This window comes from Phyllobates terribilis, unplaced genomic scaffold (genome assembly GCF_046119375.1).
Source record: "Phyllobates terribilis strain yellow unplaced genomic scaffold, ASM4611937v1 Scaffold_13__5_contigs__length_258822181, whole genome shotgun sequence".
Classification (NCBI taxonomy): Eukaryota; Metazoa; Chordata; class Amphibia; order Anura; family Dendrobatidae; genus Phyllobates; species Phyllobates terribilis.
In genome coordinates, this window is record NW_027362773.1 from 215,012,104 (window position 1) to 215,028,828 (window position 16,725).

The window sequence follows — 16,725 nt, forward strand, 5'->3', positions numbered from 1 at the left end:
GGCCCTGGTGCGGTGGCTCACTGGGTAATAAAGGGGTTAAGGCCAGCTTGGCATTATCAGCTGGCCCTAAGCCCAAAATTCATGGGGTCACGCCAATATTAGACATGACCACCATGAATTTCTAGTAAAGTATTTAAAAAACACAACACCCAGAAAAAAGTCCTTTAATTGAAATAAACACACAATTCTTTATTGTTCTAAATTAAACCATACTTACCACCACGCCCATTCCAGCTGAAGCCAACGATCTCCTGCAATAAAAGTAAAATAATAAAGCAACATCATCCTTACCTTTCCATGGCTCCCACGACTAGAGATGAGCGTTGTTCTACTCGAACTGTTCGCCAATCTCAAATTCGAGCTGTTTTGGGTGGTGTTCGAGCCGGTCGGCGAACACGAACAATTTGAGAAAAATTCGGCTGTTCGAGGTTATGTTCGATAACTGTTCGTGCACCAAAATCATAACTGGATTTTTTCTCAGTAATGATGAAAATTAATGTTAATACGCAGTTTGAGTGTACAGCGGGGCGGGGGAGGGGCAGGGGATGGATCTCTGCAGGAACAATGAAGATCTCCATTTTTTTTTCTCTTTCCCGCATTTGCAGTGGGGAGGTGCAATCTGTCAGCCTATCAGCAGCGCACACACGGAGCGAAGTGCTTTTTTTCACACAAGCAAGGGCATGTGTGATTGGCAGTGTATGTCACATGTCCTTGCCCTATAAGACCAAGCCATTTTCCCCGTCGCCACCATTTTCTCACTGCTGCAGCTGCGTGTTAGACGGCACCGCTGTTGCTGTGTGCGCTATACCTTGTTAATTTCAAGCCAATTTTCGCACAAATATACAGATAGCTTGGGAGTAGGGAATAGTTGTGATTGCAGTCCTTTTAAGGACTAGGTTACAGCATTTCCTACGACTTTTATCAGGCAGGTCTGTGCTCTTAAATAGATAGATTGTGGGAGTAAAGACTAATTGTAATTGGAGTCCTTTTCAGGACTAGGTTACATCAGTTCCTATCAGTTTTTGCCAGGCAGGTCTGTGCCAGTGCTGTGCAAGTTTTTTTCACAGCATTTGGCTGAATCTAGCAAAGCTAATCCTTTTTGGCCTATTGCAGAGTGTGTTAGTCAGTGGAGTAGCCTATCTGTGTTGCAAGATATACCACCTGTGTATAGAATACCAATTTTTTTACTGCACCTAGTGAAGTAAAATCTTTTGGGCATAGCATCATTCTATTAGTCCATCTATACTGACCTCCATCAGGTTGTAAACTGAATATAATTTTTTTCTGCATCTAGCTCTGAAAAAATATTTGGGCTTCTAGCAGTGTGTGGGACTTGGTCTATTAGTCCATCTATACTGACCTCCATCAGGTTGCAAATTAAAAATAATTTTTTTCTGCATCTAGCTCTGAAAAAATATTTGGGCTTCTAGCAGTGTGTGGGACTTGGTCTATTAGTCCATCTATACTGACCTCCATCAGGTTGCAAATTAAAAATAATTTTTTTCTGCATCTAGCTCTGAAAAAATATTTGGGCTTCTAGCAGTGTGTGGGACTTGGTCTATTAGTCCATCTATACTGACCTCCATCAGGTTGCAAATTAAAAATAATTTTTTTCTGCATCTAGCTCTGAAAAAATATTTGGGCTTCTAGCAGTGTGTGGGACTTGGTCTATTAGTCCATCTATACTGACCTCCATCAGGTTGCAAATTAAAAATAATTTTTTTCTGCATCTAGCTCTGAAAAAATATTTGGGCTTCTAGCAGTGTGTGGGACTTGGTCTATTAGTCCATCTATACTGACCTCCATCAGGTTGCAAATTGAATAAAAAAAATTTCTGCATCTAGCTCTGAAAAAATATTTGGGCTTCTAGCGGTGTGTGGGACTTGGTCTATTAGTCCATCTATACTGACCTCCATCAGGTTGCAAATTAAAAATAATTTTTTTCTGCATCTAGCTCAGAAAAAATATTTGGGCTTCTAGCAGTGTGTGGGACTTGGTCTATTAGTCCATCTATACTGACCTCCATCAGGTTGCAAATTAAAAATAATTTTTTTCTTCATTTAGCTCTGAAAAAATATTTGGGCTTCTAGCAGTGTGTGGGACTTGTTCTATTAGTCCTTCTATACTGACGTCCAGCAGGTTGCAAATTGAATATAATTTTTTTCTGCATCTAGCTCTGAAAAAATATTTGGGCTTCTAGCGGTGTGTGGGACTTGGTCTATTAGTCCATCTATACTGACCTCCATCAGGTTGCAAATTAAAAATATTTTTTTTCTGCATCTAGCTCTGAAAAAATATTTGGGCTTCTAGCAGTGTGTGGGACTTGGTCTATTAGTCCATCTATACTGACCTCCATCAGGTTGCAAATTGAATAAAAAAAATTTCTGCATCTAGCTCTGAAAAAATATTTGGGCTTCTAGCGGTGTGTGGGACTTGGTCTATTAGTCCATCTATACTGACCTCCATCAGGTTGCAAATTAAAAATAATTTTTTTCTGCATCTAGCTCAGAAAAAATATTTGGGCTTCTAGCAGTGTGTGGGACTTGGTCTATTAGTCCATCTATACTGACCTCCATCAGGTTGCAAATTAAAAATAATTTTTTTCTTCATTTAGCTCTGAAAAAATATTTGGGCTTCTAGCAGTGTGTGGGACTTGTTCTATTAGTCCTTCTATACTGACGTCCAGCAGGTTGCAAATTGAATATAATTTTTTTCTGCATCTAGCTCTGAAAAAATATTTGGGCTTCTAGCGGTGTGTGGGACTTGGTTTATAAGTCCATCTATACTGACCTCCATCAGGTTGCAAATTAAAAATAAATTTTTTCTGCATCTAGCTCTGAAAAAATATTTGGGCTTCTAGCAGTGTGTGGGACTTGGTCTATTAGTCCATCTATACTGACCTCCATCAGGTTGCAAATTAAAAATATTTTTTTTCTGCATCTAGCTCTGAAAAAATATTTGGGCTTCTAGCAGTGTGTGGGACTTGGTCTATTAGTCCATCTATACTGACCTCCATCAGGTTGCAAATTAAAAATAATTTTTTTCTTCATTTAGCTCTGAAAAAATATTTGGGCTTCTAGCAGTGTGTGGGACTTGTTCTATTAGTCCTTCTATACTGACCTCCAGCAGGTTGCAAATTGAATATAATTTTTTTCTGCATCTAGCTCTGAAAAAATATTTGGGCTTCTAGCGGTGTGTGGGACTTGGTCTATTAGTCCATCTATACTGACCTCCATCAGGTTGCAAATTAAAAATAATTTTTTTCTGCATCTAGCTCTGAAAAAATATTTGGGCTTCTAGCGGTGTGTGGGACTTGGTCTATTAGTCCATCTATACTGACCTCCATCAGGTTGCAAATTAAAAATAATTTTTTTCTGCATCTAGCTCTGAAAAAATATTTGGGCTTCTAGCAGTGTGTGGGACTTGGTCTATTAGTCCATCTATACTGACCTCCATCAGGTTGCAAATTGAATAAAAAAATTTTCTGCATCTAGCTCTGAAAAAATATTTGGGCTTCTAGCGGTGTGTGGGACTTGGTCTATTAGTCCATCTATACTGACCTCCATCAGGTTGCAAATTAAAAATAATTTTTTTCTGCATCTACCTCTGAAAAAATATTTGGGCTTCTAGCGGTGTGTGGGACTTGGTCTATTAGTCCATCTATACTGACCTCCATCAGGTTGCAAATTAAAAATAATTTTTTTCTGCATCTAGCTCTGAAAAAATATTTGGGCTTCTAGCAGTGTGTGGGACTTGGTCTATTAGTCCATCTATACTGACCTCCATCAGGTTGCAAATTGAATAAAAAAATATTCTGCATCTAGCTCTGAAAAAATATTTGGGCTTCTAGCGGTGTGTGGGACTTGGTCTATTAGTCCATCTATACTGACCTCCATCAGGTTGCAAATTAAAAATAATTTTTTTCTGCATCTAACCCAGCCAATAGTTTTGGCCTAATACCACAGTTTGGCCACTCAGCTCTGCTCGGTTACCATCCATTGTTTTTTTGTGCAAACAACTCCAGAGTTGTGAATTAGTTAACCACCAAAATGAGTGGAAAAAGGCCTGCTGCTGGTGGAAAGGGGAATAGGCGTGTTGGGAAGGGGAAAAAAGGTTGTGTCCGTGGGGTAGGTGCAGAAGAAAGACCATCTTCCAGCCAAACTAAAATGTCTACTTCTTTTAGCGGACAATGTGATAAGATCCCTTTCTTACGGCCACGCCAATCGCTACAAATTCCAGATGAGGCACAAAAACAGCAGGTGCTTCAACGGATATCAAGTGCTCCTTTAAGTGGGCTCTCCTCCACATCAACTTCAACATCACAAATACTCCAGTCCTCAAAGGTGTCACCCAAATCGCACTTGCTTCCTCACAGCTCCCAAATCTCCAGCTGCCCGTCTGAGTATGAGGTAGAACAGATGGTTGAGTCTGCAGAGCTGTTTACTCATACTATAGCCTGGGAATCAGAGGTCGACTCCAGCGCTTCTGTGAATCCAGACGAGGAAATGATCTGCACTGATGCCCAGAATCTTTATGAGTCGGATCCAGGACCAGACGCAGAAGGTTCTGACCATAATGTAGACCCTCATTCCCAAACTGTAACTCCTGTTGGTGGAGACAATGAGGAAGACGATGATAAGACTCAAATACCTAATTGGAGCGACAACTTTAGTTTTTTGTCAGGGCAGGAACAGGTTGGCTCTGAGGACGACGGGTGTGATAACGCACAGGGTGATGATGATGAGGTCGGAGATCCCACTTACTGTCAACCCACAGTCAGCCAAGAGATGAGGTCAGCAGAGGAGGTGGAGGAAGATGCTAGTGACGACGAGGTCAGGTTGCGCCTTCCTGGACAGACACGTAGTACTGGAAGCACGTCAACAACTGCATCCTCAAACACAACTCTGCCTCTCACCACAAGTCGTGGTGGCTCTTCAGGTCGCATGGGTGCTAAGCCTTGCATAGCCTGGGCATTTTTTCAGATCGATAAAGATGACCCAACTCGTGTTATCTGTAACATTTGTCAGCAAAAGCTAAGTAGAGGCCAAAAAATACATAGTTTGAGTACTTCATGCATGAACCGGCACATGGACATGAAGCATAAGTTGCAGTGGGAAGCTCAGTGTGCTACAATGCGGTCTAGCCGGCCGGGCCAACCACCGTCTGCCATATCTTGTGCATCCGCGGCCTCTTCATCCTCTGTGACTGGGGGGACAGCAGTCACACCTGTTTTGGGGCGCAGACCTGCCACCTCTTTACCCGCAACAGCCAGCGTGATTGGCAGGTCATCATTTTCTTTGGAGGTGGTAACACCAGCTGGTCTTGAGCGCTGTCCGACATCGATAGCACCACCTTTGGATCAAGGCAACCTAACATGTCCGCCTGCATCTTCCTCACAGACCGGCAGTTTGCCGGGGACACCCTTATCAACCCCGTCTAAGCACAATAGCCAGCCCTCGGTCCCTCAGATGTGGACAAGTAAAAGACCATTTCCTCCTAGCCATGAGAAAGCTAAGAGGTTGAATTTCACCATCTGCAAGCTCTTGGCTACAGAAATGCTGCCTTTCCGCCTGGTGGACACAGAGGATTTTCGAGACCTTATGTCCGTCGCAGTGCCCCAGTACCAGATGCCCAGTCGGCACTACTTCTCAAAGAAAGGTGTGCCTGCGCTCCACCAGCATGTCGCACACAACATCACCGCTTCTTTGAGAAACTCTGTGTGTGACAGGGTGCATTTCACCACAGACACTTGGACGAGTAGGCATGGACAGGGGCGTTACATGTCGCTGACTGGGCACTGGGTAACTATGGTGACAGCAGGACAAGGGGCTGCTGTCCAAGTCTTGCCGTCCCCACGAGTTGTGCGTCAATCCTCTTTATGTCATTTTTCCTCCACTGCTTCTGCCTCCTCAACCTCCTCTCGGTCTTCCACCTGCACCCAAAGGCTGTCTGGTCATGCCACACGCTTTCTAACTGCGCAGAAGGGATCCTGCACACCTCCTTACTATGCTGGCAGTAGGGCTCAACGTCATCAGGCGGTTTTTACATTGAAATGTCTGGGAAATGTGAGTCACACAGCTGAGGAGTTGTGGTCAGCTCTGGAGAACCAATTTCATGAATGGTTGTCTCCACTGGACCTGAAACCAGGGAAGGCCGTGTGCGACAATGCTGCAAACCTGGGTGCGGCCCTTCGCCGGGGCAATGTCACACACGTGCCTTGTATGGCTCACGTGTTGAACCTGGTTGTCCAGCAATTTTTAGCCCACTATCCCAGACTAGATGGCCTTCTGCAGAGGGCACGGTCGCTGTGTGCTCACTTCCGCCGTTCGCATCCCGCAGCTCAGCGACTTACATCTCTACAGAAGTCGTTGGGCCTGCCACTTCACCGGCTAAAATGCGATGTGCCTACCCGGTGGAATTCAACTCTGCACATGTTGCAGCGACTGTGGCAGCACCGACAAGCCCTGGTGCAATACGTTCTGACGTATAGCCTGGGCCAACGAGATTCAGAGGTGGGGCAAATCACGCTGGAGGAGTGGTCTCAGATCAGGGACCTATGCACCCTTCTGCACAGTTTTGAAATGGCGACGAAGATGTTTAGTGCTGACGATGCCATTATCAGCATGACTATTCCGGTGATTTACATGCTGGAGCACATGTTAAACAGAATTCGGAGTCAGGTGGTGGCACAAGAGGAGGTGGAGGAAGTAGAGGATGAGGAGTTGTATGCGGAAGGGCTAACATCTGCAAGGTCCAGACGGTCGGCAGCACCAAGGCGGCAGGCATGTGAGGGTGGGGGAGATGATTTTACCAGGGCGCATGGTAGCAGCCAAACTAGTGAGGAAGGTGCAGGAGCCCAGGAAGAAGTGGAGGACGAACTGATGGAAGACTCATCAGATGAGGGAGACCTTGATCACATTTCTGTTGTGCGAGGTTGGGGGGAGAGGACAGAGGAAGGAAGCATGATTGCTACCTCGCCACCAACACAACAGGGACTTGGTGCTCCTGGATGCGCAACACACATGAGTGCCTTCTTGCTGCACTACCTGCAACATGACCCTCGAATTGTGAGAATTAGAAATAATCCTGACTACTGGGTTGCCACACTGTTAGATCCCCGGTACAAAAGTAAATTTGCAGAAATTATTCCTGCCATAGAAAGGGATGCACGCATGCAGGAGTATCAGCAGAGACTGTTGCAGAATCTTACATGTGCTTTTCCACAAAATACCAGTGGTGCACGTAGTGAATCTCACAGTTCCAACTTGCCAACCGTGGGACCGTCAAGTGTTCAGCACTCAAACCGTAACAGAACCACAGTATCTGCTGGTAACATCAATTTTGCGGAATCATTTCACCACTTTTTTAGCCCATCCTTTGCAAGGCCACAGGAGACAAGAAGTCTGACACATAGTCAACGCCTAGAGACGATGGTACAGGAGTATCTCCAAGTAAACATTGAAGCCACGACTGTGTCACTGGACCCTTGCTCTTTTTGGGCTTCCAATCTGGATAAATGGCCGGAGCTAGCCACTTACGCCTTGGAGATCTTGTCATGCCCCGCAGCCAGCGTTCTGTCTGAACGTGTGTTCAGCGCTGCTGGTGGTGTGCTGACAGATAAGCGCACGCGGCTCTCCACTGATAATGTAGACAGACTCACGTTCATAAAGATGAACAAATCATGGATCCGAAACGACTTTTCTACCCCTGTGTCATCCTGGGGAGAGTAAAAGCTTGATGATTGGTTAAAATCACCCTACCAACCGTTTTAAGCTTTCAAATTACTAATCATGTTTATCTGTATCTTGACTGGAAAATAATTTGGGCTTTGTAGCAGTGTGCAGCACTGATCCTATTAGGCCATCTATAATAAGCTTCACCAGATTTAAAATTAAAAATAATTTTTAGCTGCATCTAGCCCGGAAAATAATTTTGGGGCTCCGAGATGCGCAAGACACATAAGTGCCTTCTTGCTGCACTACCTGCAGCATGACCCTCATATTGTCAGAATTCGAAGTAATCATGACTACTGGGTTGCCACACTCTTAGATCCCCCAAACTTTTCGATCAACCTTTTCATTTTAATAAAGACCAAAAAAATGGTCATTTTTGAAATTATAAGCATTAGCAGGTTGTTAGAAACTGAAATCAAACAGTTTTCAACTCAAAACTTTATTCTAGGTGATGTTACATTTTCACATAGGACCCCTTGTTCGAAAGGAGCTTCTGAACTCTCTCGTCCATTGAATTTGTCAGGTTTTGGATAGTTTCTGCTTCAATTGTTTTGCATGAGGACAGAATACCCTCCCAGAGCTGTTGCTTAGATGTGAACTGCCTCCCGCCATCATAGACACTCCTTTTAATGATGCTCCAAAGGTTCTGAATGGGGTAGAGGTCAGGGGAGCATGGAGGTCACACCATAAGTTTGTCCCCTTTTATGCCCATATCAGCCAGAGATGCAGATGTTTTATGTGCAGCATGAGATGGTGCATTATCATGCAGAAAAATGATCTTGCTGTGAAATACACGGTTCTTCTTCTTGAACCATGGCAGGAAGTGCTGTTTGAGAAAATCCACATACATTATGGAGTTCATCTTTAGCGCCTTCAGGGATCCTAAAGGGGCCGACAATCTCTCTCCCCATGATTCCAGCCCAAAACATTACTCCACCTCCTCCTTGTTGGCGCTGTAGCCGTGTTTGCGTGGGGTGTCCATCAACCAGCCATCCTCCACTCCATTCATCTGGACCATCGAGCGCTGCACGGCACTCATCCGTGAACAAAACAGTTTTGAAATCAGTCTTCATGTAATGTTTGGCCCACTGGAGCCGTTTCTGCTTGTGTGAAGTGGATAGAGGAGGTCGACAGGATGGCATATGCACAGCTGCAAACCTCTGAAGGACCCTGCATCTTGTTGTTCGGGGGACGTTGGAGGCACAAGCAGCTTCAAAAACTTGTCTGCTGCTATGACAAGGCTTTTTTGCCGCTGCTGTTTCAACCTGACGTAATTGCCTGTAGGAAAGAGTCCTCAATTTGCCCTTATCAGCACGCACACGTGTGTACTGTGAATCAGCTACATACTTCTTGATTGCCAAGACACTTCATCCTGATCATCGCACAATGTTGATTGTAGTCATGCCTTGACCTAAACACTCCACAATTTGTTGCTTCTCAGCAGCCGACACATCCTTTTTCTTTCCCATTTTGGCAGAAAATGTAGGCTGCTTAATAATGTGAGAGAGCCTTCTTAAGTAGTCTTGCCTTTCATTGGACACACCTGCCAAACTAATTAGCACAGGTGTCTGCAATTGCTTACAGTGATATAAAGAGCCCTGACACACATCACCATCAATGAGTTTAACTGACAAACAAACAAATTCTTCCCTTATCACTCCTAAACACTTTTTGCATAATAATTTGGAACGCGGTGTACATGTGCTTTTCCACAAAACACCAGTGGTTCACGTAGTGAATCTTACAGTTCTAACTTGCCAACCGTGGTCTGTATGGAATTGTTCAATAAAGGGCCCAAAATTAAGATAACATAGACGGGAGAGGTCTCTATGAATAGGAATTCCTAAGTATTTGATACCCTGTGAGGGCCAGGCAAAGGGAAAGTTGGACTGGATGGAATCCTATATGGATTTAGGGAGGGAGACATCGAGGGCCTCAGACTTCGCTGCATTGATTTTAAAATTTTACCATGTAACAAAGTGATCTATTTCAGCCATAACAGCAGGGATGGATATATGTGATTGAGTGATATATACTAGGACATCATCAGCAAATAGAGAGCACTTGAACTCGGTGCCTCCCACCTCAATCCACCTAATATTGGGGTTATGGCGAATTGATGAGAGCAGGTGCTCCGTCACTAGGATGTATAAGAGAGGGGACAGAGGACATCCCTGCCTTGTCCCATTGGTGATTGTGAAAGGTGATGAAAATGTTCTGACGCACCCCCTGGGCCTTGGGACACCCGGAGCCGGACCCTTTTTGGTGGATGCTGGTGGTTGTAGTCTTCGTGGCGGCGATCCGGTTCCGTGGCTCAGGGCGGTCAAACCAGTGGCGGAACTATTTATGTGGTTTTGATGTTTAAATGTCCGACTACGCCACCCGTGGATTGCGGTCAGAGTGAACTGCCGCTACAGGGCAGACCGCTAAGGCTGGTGTTGTGGGTGCAGCAGAGCGTAGCATAACTCCCCACGGGAGGAGTATAGCCTCAGGGCAGTGTATGCGGAGGATGGGGGTGATGGTGCAGGGCAGCAGCAGTAACGACACGGAGTCAGTGATGCAGTTCAGGGCCTTTACTCACAGTTCTTATTATCCAGACCACGTCTGCAGGTAACGGCTGCCCACGTCGTACTGTGCTCACCAGGTGAGGGGCTCAGACAACTCCCAGATAACTTTGGAGCGCTTCACAGGACCCCCTTTGTGTGTCCTTTGTCTGGCCTTTCTTACCAACACTTCTGTCCGGCTGCCTCGGGCCTCCTCTTGGTAAACTTGGCGCCAGTTTCCCTGACCCTATGTGGTGCCTTCCTAGCGGGTGGAGCAAGGGGCTGCGCCACATAAAATGTCAGAGCCTCCGGTTTCTAGCTGAGGGTCGTTTCCTGCCTCCACTAGTTCGGGGACCGGTCTCCCCCTTTGGCCTGACCCCTCCACGCAGGTGGATTCGGGCGTGCGGTGGCGACTCGCCCGTCCGCACCCCTGGGATCCCTTCATTCCTCGTTCCTGGAGCCTTCTCCGCTCCTCTTCCTTCCTTCTCCCTCTTGCAGGCCTGGGCCTCTGTTACTAGGCCCGCCTCCGGAGCAGAGCTCATGCAGAGCCCCTGCTCCCTGCCACTTCTGCTCAGACTTCTCTGCACTGAACTAAGATGGTGCCCACCTTTTATACTCCCTTCTCAATGCACCCAGGAACTGCTTCCTCCCTGCTCCTGCACTGCAGGGTTCCCCTTCCTCAGTGTTCCCTCCCCCCACTCCAGCCAGGGACAGGGACTGTCGTGCCCATCTCAGGGGCATATTGGTCGCCCTGCCCCACGGCAATGTGGTGTAATGCATGCAGGTGTCGGGTCCTGATCCACACTCCATCCTTATCTGAGAGTGAGATATCACACCTCTGGGTGAGATGCAATACGTCTGTAGCAACCGAGCCCTCGGTGCTACAGTTCCATTTATCTTCAGCCTAGGTGACGTATTGTGATACAGGGCCGTGATTTTGGCTATAAAAGGGTCCCCTAGACCCCTACCCCAAGCTTTTTAAGAGAATCATATATGGCGTGCCAGGAGACTCTATGGAATGCTTTCTCAGCATCCAACGAGAGTATCTACTTACAAATTTTTAACTGCATCTAGCCCAGGAAATACTTTGTGCCTAGTAGCAGTGTCTGCTAGTCAGCGGATTATCCCGGCTGTTAAGTAAGCTACACCACCTGTAGTTTGGACACTTAATTTTTTCAAAGGAAATGCTTCGGGACCACGGGATGCTTAGTGAAGAGCATCAGGAGGCACCCCAAGGCATTGGGGCTGGGACTGGCACTAGGATGCCTTGCGGTGGACAGCCGAGCTCGATCCTTATAAAAGCTTTTTAACTGCAGCAGCTTTAGTGGACGCTACTGGAGCTGGAATTACGCGGCTGCTGGCATGAGACTTGCCCTCCAATAGATCCTTGTAAATGGATTTAAAGTGTATTCATTCAAATTAGAGGGACAATTTAAATTAAAAAGCTTAGAGCTGCCTCCACCACAGGGGGGCTCTCTCGACCCACCAGCGGACAGGCACCAGTATTGGGAGAGGGGGGCTGGCCGTCAGGGTTCACCGCGGCTCTGGCACAAACCCGGCGACACGGAGGTGGCACGGGCAGGAGCGGACTAGCCGTCTCGGCTTCTCACTTTTTGGATTTTAGAAGGGCATGACATGCCTATATCTGTGTCTCCCCCTCCTTTTACTCCTCCACCTCTTTTCTTTTCGCATGACTATATGTACTTGTCACTTTTCCATGTGTTAGTTGTGTCTTCTGAGCAGTTTGTCAGCTTTTGGACACATTTGAAGGTGTTTTCTATGTGTTTCTATGTGTTTTTGTTTGCCTGCCATTGGTTTTAACGGTGTTCGAAGGTGTTCGACGAACAGTTCGACGAACAGTTCGGCGAACACACGGGTGTTCGACGAACCGAACCGAACTCGAACACTACGGGGGTGGCTCAACACTACCCAGGACAGCTTCAGCTCTGCTACATCGAGATGACAGGCTGCACCGCAGCAGAACGCTGCCATCCAGCCTGTCATCCCGCAGACACTGAGAAGCGCAGGCATACTTCCACTCCTCAGTGTCTGGCTGTGACGGCATCCAGATGAGCCGAGGTCATGTCCAATGAACTCAGCTCACCTCATGTACGTCACTGACAGCGTGGGAAAATTCTCCTGCACTCAGCACTTCAGCGTGAGAATTTTCCCACGCTGTCAGTGACGTGCATGAGGTGAGCTGAGTTCATTGGACATGACCTCACCTCATGTATGTCACTGACAGCGTGGGAGAATTCTCTCGCTGAAGCGCTGAGTGCAGGAGAATTTTCCCACGCTGTCAGTGACGTGCATGAGGTGAGCTGAGTTCATTGGACATGAACTTGGCTCATCTGGATGACGTCACAGAGAGACACTGAGGAGCGCAAGCATGCCTGCGCTTCTCAGTGTCTGCGGGATGACAGGCTGGATGGCAGTGTTCTGCTGCGGTCCAGCCTATCATCTCGATGTAGCAGAGCTGGAGCTGTCCTGGGAACCATCGAAAGGTAAGGATGAGGTTGCTTTATTATTTTTCTTTTATTGCAGGAGATCGTTGGCTTCAGCTGGAATGGGGGTGATGGTAAGTATGGTTTAATTTAGAACAATAAAGAATTGTGTCTTTATTTCAATTAAAGGACTTTACTCTGGGTGTTTGTGTTTTCTTTTAACTTTGACTATGGGGTTAGTAATGGGGGTGTCTTATAGACGCCTCTCCATTACTAACCTGGGCTTGATGTCAGCTGGCATTATAAGCTGACATCAACCCCAACCCTATTACCCCCTGCCACCGCACCAGGGCAGCGTGGAAGAGCGAGGCTAAGTGCCAGAATTGGCGCATCCTATGGATGCGCCATTTCTGGGGCGGCTGACGGCTGGTGTTTCTAGCCTGGGAGGGGGCCAATATTCATGGCACCCTTCCTGGGCTATTAATATCAGCCCCCAGCTGTCTGCCTAGCCTGTGCTAGCTATTAAATTAGGGGGGACCACACGTTATTTTTTTGGGGGGGTTCCCCCATTTTAATAGCTAGTAAAGTCTAGGTATTCAGCTGGGGGCTGATATTAGTAGCCTGGGAAGCTCCGTGGGTATTACCCCCTTCCCAGGCTTCAAACATTTGCCCCAGCTGTCTGCTTAACCTCCGCTAGAGCCTAAAATTAAGGGGAACCCCACGCCAATTTTTTTTTAAATAAATCCTTTATTTTAACACTAAATGACAAGTACAGTAATCAACACTGTCACTGTACTTCATATATATGTGACTGACATGTTTCTATCTATCTAATCTATGTGTGATTCTCTATTCCTTCTATTCTAAATTGTCGGGTACAGATGCTGAATTGCCGGCCGGCTTTCTTAAAGAGACGGTGCATGAAAACACTATTATTTTTTTAAATAAATCCTTTACACTAAATGACAAGTACAGTAAGCAACACTGTCACTGTACTTCATATATATGTGACTGACATGTTTCTATCTATCTAATCTATGTGTGAAGCTCTATTCTTTCTTTTATAAATTGTCGGGTACCGCTGCTGAATTGCCGGCCGGCTTTTTTAAAGAGACGGTGCACGAAAACACTAATATTTTTTTTAATAAATCCTTTACACTAAATGACAAGTACAGTAAGCAACACTGTCACTGTACTTCATATATATGTGACCGACATGTTTCTATCTATCTAATCTATGTGTGATTCTCTATTCTGTCTGTTATAAATTGTCGGGTACCGCTGCTGAATTGCCGGCCGGCTTTTTTAAAGAGACGGTGCACGAAAACACTAATATTTTTTTTAATAAATCCTTTACACTAAATGACAAGTTCTGTAAGCAACACTGTCACTGTACTTCTTATATATGTGACTGACATGTTTCTATCTATCTAATCTATGTGTGAAGCTCTATTCTTTCTGTTATAAATTGTCGGGTACAGATGCTGAATTGCCGGCCGGCTTTTTTAAAGAGACGGTGCACGAAAACACTAATATTTTTTTTAATAAATCCTTTACACTAAATGACAAGTACAGTAAGCAACACTGTCACTGTACTTCATATATATGTGACTGACATGTTTCTATCTATCTAATCTATGTGTGAAGCTCTATTCATTCTGTTGTAAATTGTCGGGTACCGGTGTATGCCGCTGATGAATTGCCGGCTTTTCATGTCATTCTACATTATTCTTAGTTGTTTTACTTCATGTAGAATTAACCTACAAGGAAAGAAAGGGTTTATTTTCATTCCGATATTTGTGTCCCATTGACTTGCATTGGTTTCCGGTATCGGAATCGGCGATATCCGATACTTTTTGAGTATCGGCCCGATCCAATCCGATACGATATTTCCTGATATCGGAAGGTATCGCTCAACACTAGTCCTTGATATTTAGTCGTTTTCTGCCAATAGTTTGGATTTTTGAAAATTTCACTTTTTTGTGAAAATATCCACTAAATGAGGGAATAATATGTGTGAGGGTACCCCAGGAGAGTTCTAAATGTGTGTGGGTAGAATATATATCCCACGGGCGTAAAATTGAAAAAAGTTGAAAAAAAATTTTCTTTGGACTTAGTCATTTTTCCGGCGTTTATCAGACTTTCAGATAGGGGAAAGGTCAGTGAGCTTTACAATTTCAGTTCCAGAGCGATTCGCCCAATGAGTCCTTGATATTTAGTAGTTTTCTGCCAATATTTTGGATTTTTGAAAATTTCACTTTTTTGTGAAAATATCCACTAAATGAGGGAATAGTATGTGTGAGGGTACCCCAGGAGAGTTCCAAATGTGTGTGGGTAGAATATATATCCCACGGGGGTAAAATTGAAAAAAGTTGAAAAAATTATTTTTTTGGTCTTAGTCATTTTTCCGGCGTTTATCAGACTTTCAGATAGGGGAAAGGTCAGTGAGCTTTACAATTTCAGTTCCAGAGCGATTCGCCCAATGAGTCCTTGATATTTAGTCGTTTTCTGCCAATATTTTGGATTTTTGAAAATTTCACTTTTTTGTGAAAATATCCACTAAATGAGGGAATAATATGTGTGAGGGTACCCCAGGAGAGTTCCAAATGTGTTTGGGTAGAATATATATCCCACGGGGGTAAAATTGAAAAAAGTTGAAAAAATTTTTTTCTTGGACTTAGTCATTTTTCCGGCGTTTATCAGACTCTCAGATAGGGGAAATGTCAGTGAGCGTTCCGATTTCAGTTCCAGAGCGATTCGCCCAATGAGTCCTTGATATTTGGTCGTTTTCAGCCAATATTTTGGATTTTTGAAAATTTCACTTTTTTGTGAAAATATCCACTAAATGAGGGAATAATATGTGTGAGGGTACCCCAGGAGAGTTCCAAATGTGTGTGGGTAGAATATATATCCCACGGGGGTAAAATTGAAAAAAGTTGAAAACATTTTTTTCTTGGACTTAGTCATTTTTCCGGCGTTTATCAGACTTTCAGATAGGGGAAATGTCGGTGAGCGTTCCGATTTCAGTTGCAGAGCGATTCGCCCAATTAGTCCTTAATATTTAGTCGTTTTCAGCCAATTTTCTGGATTTTTGAAAATTTCACTTTTTTGTGAAAATATCCACTAAATGAGGGAATAATATGTGTGAGGGTACCCCAGGAGAGTTCCAAATGTGTGTGGGTAGAATATATATCCCACGGGGGTAAAATTGAAAAAAGTTGAAAACATTTTTTTTTTGGACTTAGTCATTTTTCCGGCGTTTATCAGACTTTCAGATAGGGGAAATGTCAGTGAGCGTTCCGATTTCAGTTGCAGAGCGATTCGCCCAATGAGTCCTTAATATTTAGTCGTTTTCAGGCAATTTTCTGAATTTTTGAAAATTTCACTTTTTTGTGAAAATATCCACTAATTGAGGGAATAATATGTGTGAGAGTACCCCAGGAGAGTTCTAAATGTGTGTGGGTAGAATATATATCCCACGCGGGTAAAATTGAAAAAAGTTGAAAAAATTTTTTTTTTGGACTTAGTCATTTTTCCGGCGTTTATCAGACTTTCAGATAGGGGAAAGGTCAGTGAGCTTTACAATTTCAGTTCCAGAGCGATTTGCCCAATGAGTCCTTGATAATTAGTCGTTTTCTGCCAATATTTAGGATTTTTGAACATTTCACTTTTTTGTGAAAATATCCACAAAATGAGGGAATAATATGTGTGAGGGTACCCCAGGAGACTTCCAAATGTGTGTGGGTAGAATATATATCCCACGGGGGTAAAATTGAAAAAAGTTGAAAACATTTTTTTTTTGGACTTAGTCATTTTTCCGCCGTTTATCAGACTTTCAGATAGGGGAAATGTCAGTGAGCGTTCCGATTTCAGTTCAAGAGCGATTCGCCCAATGAGTCCTTGATATTTAGTCGTTTTCTGCCAATAGTTTGGATTTTTGAAAATTTCACTTTTTTGTGAAAATATCCACTAAATGAGGGAATAATATGTGTGAGGGTACCCCAG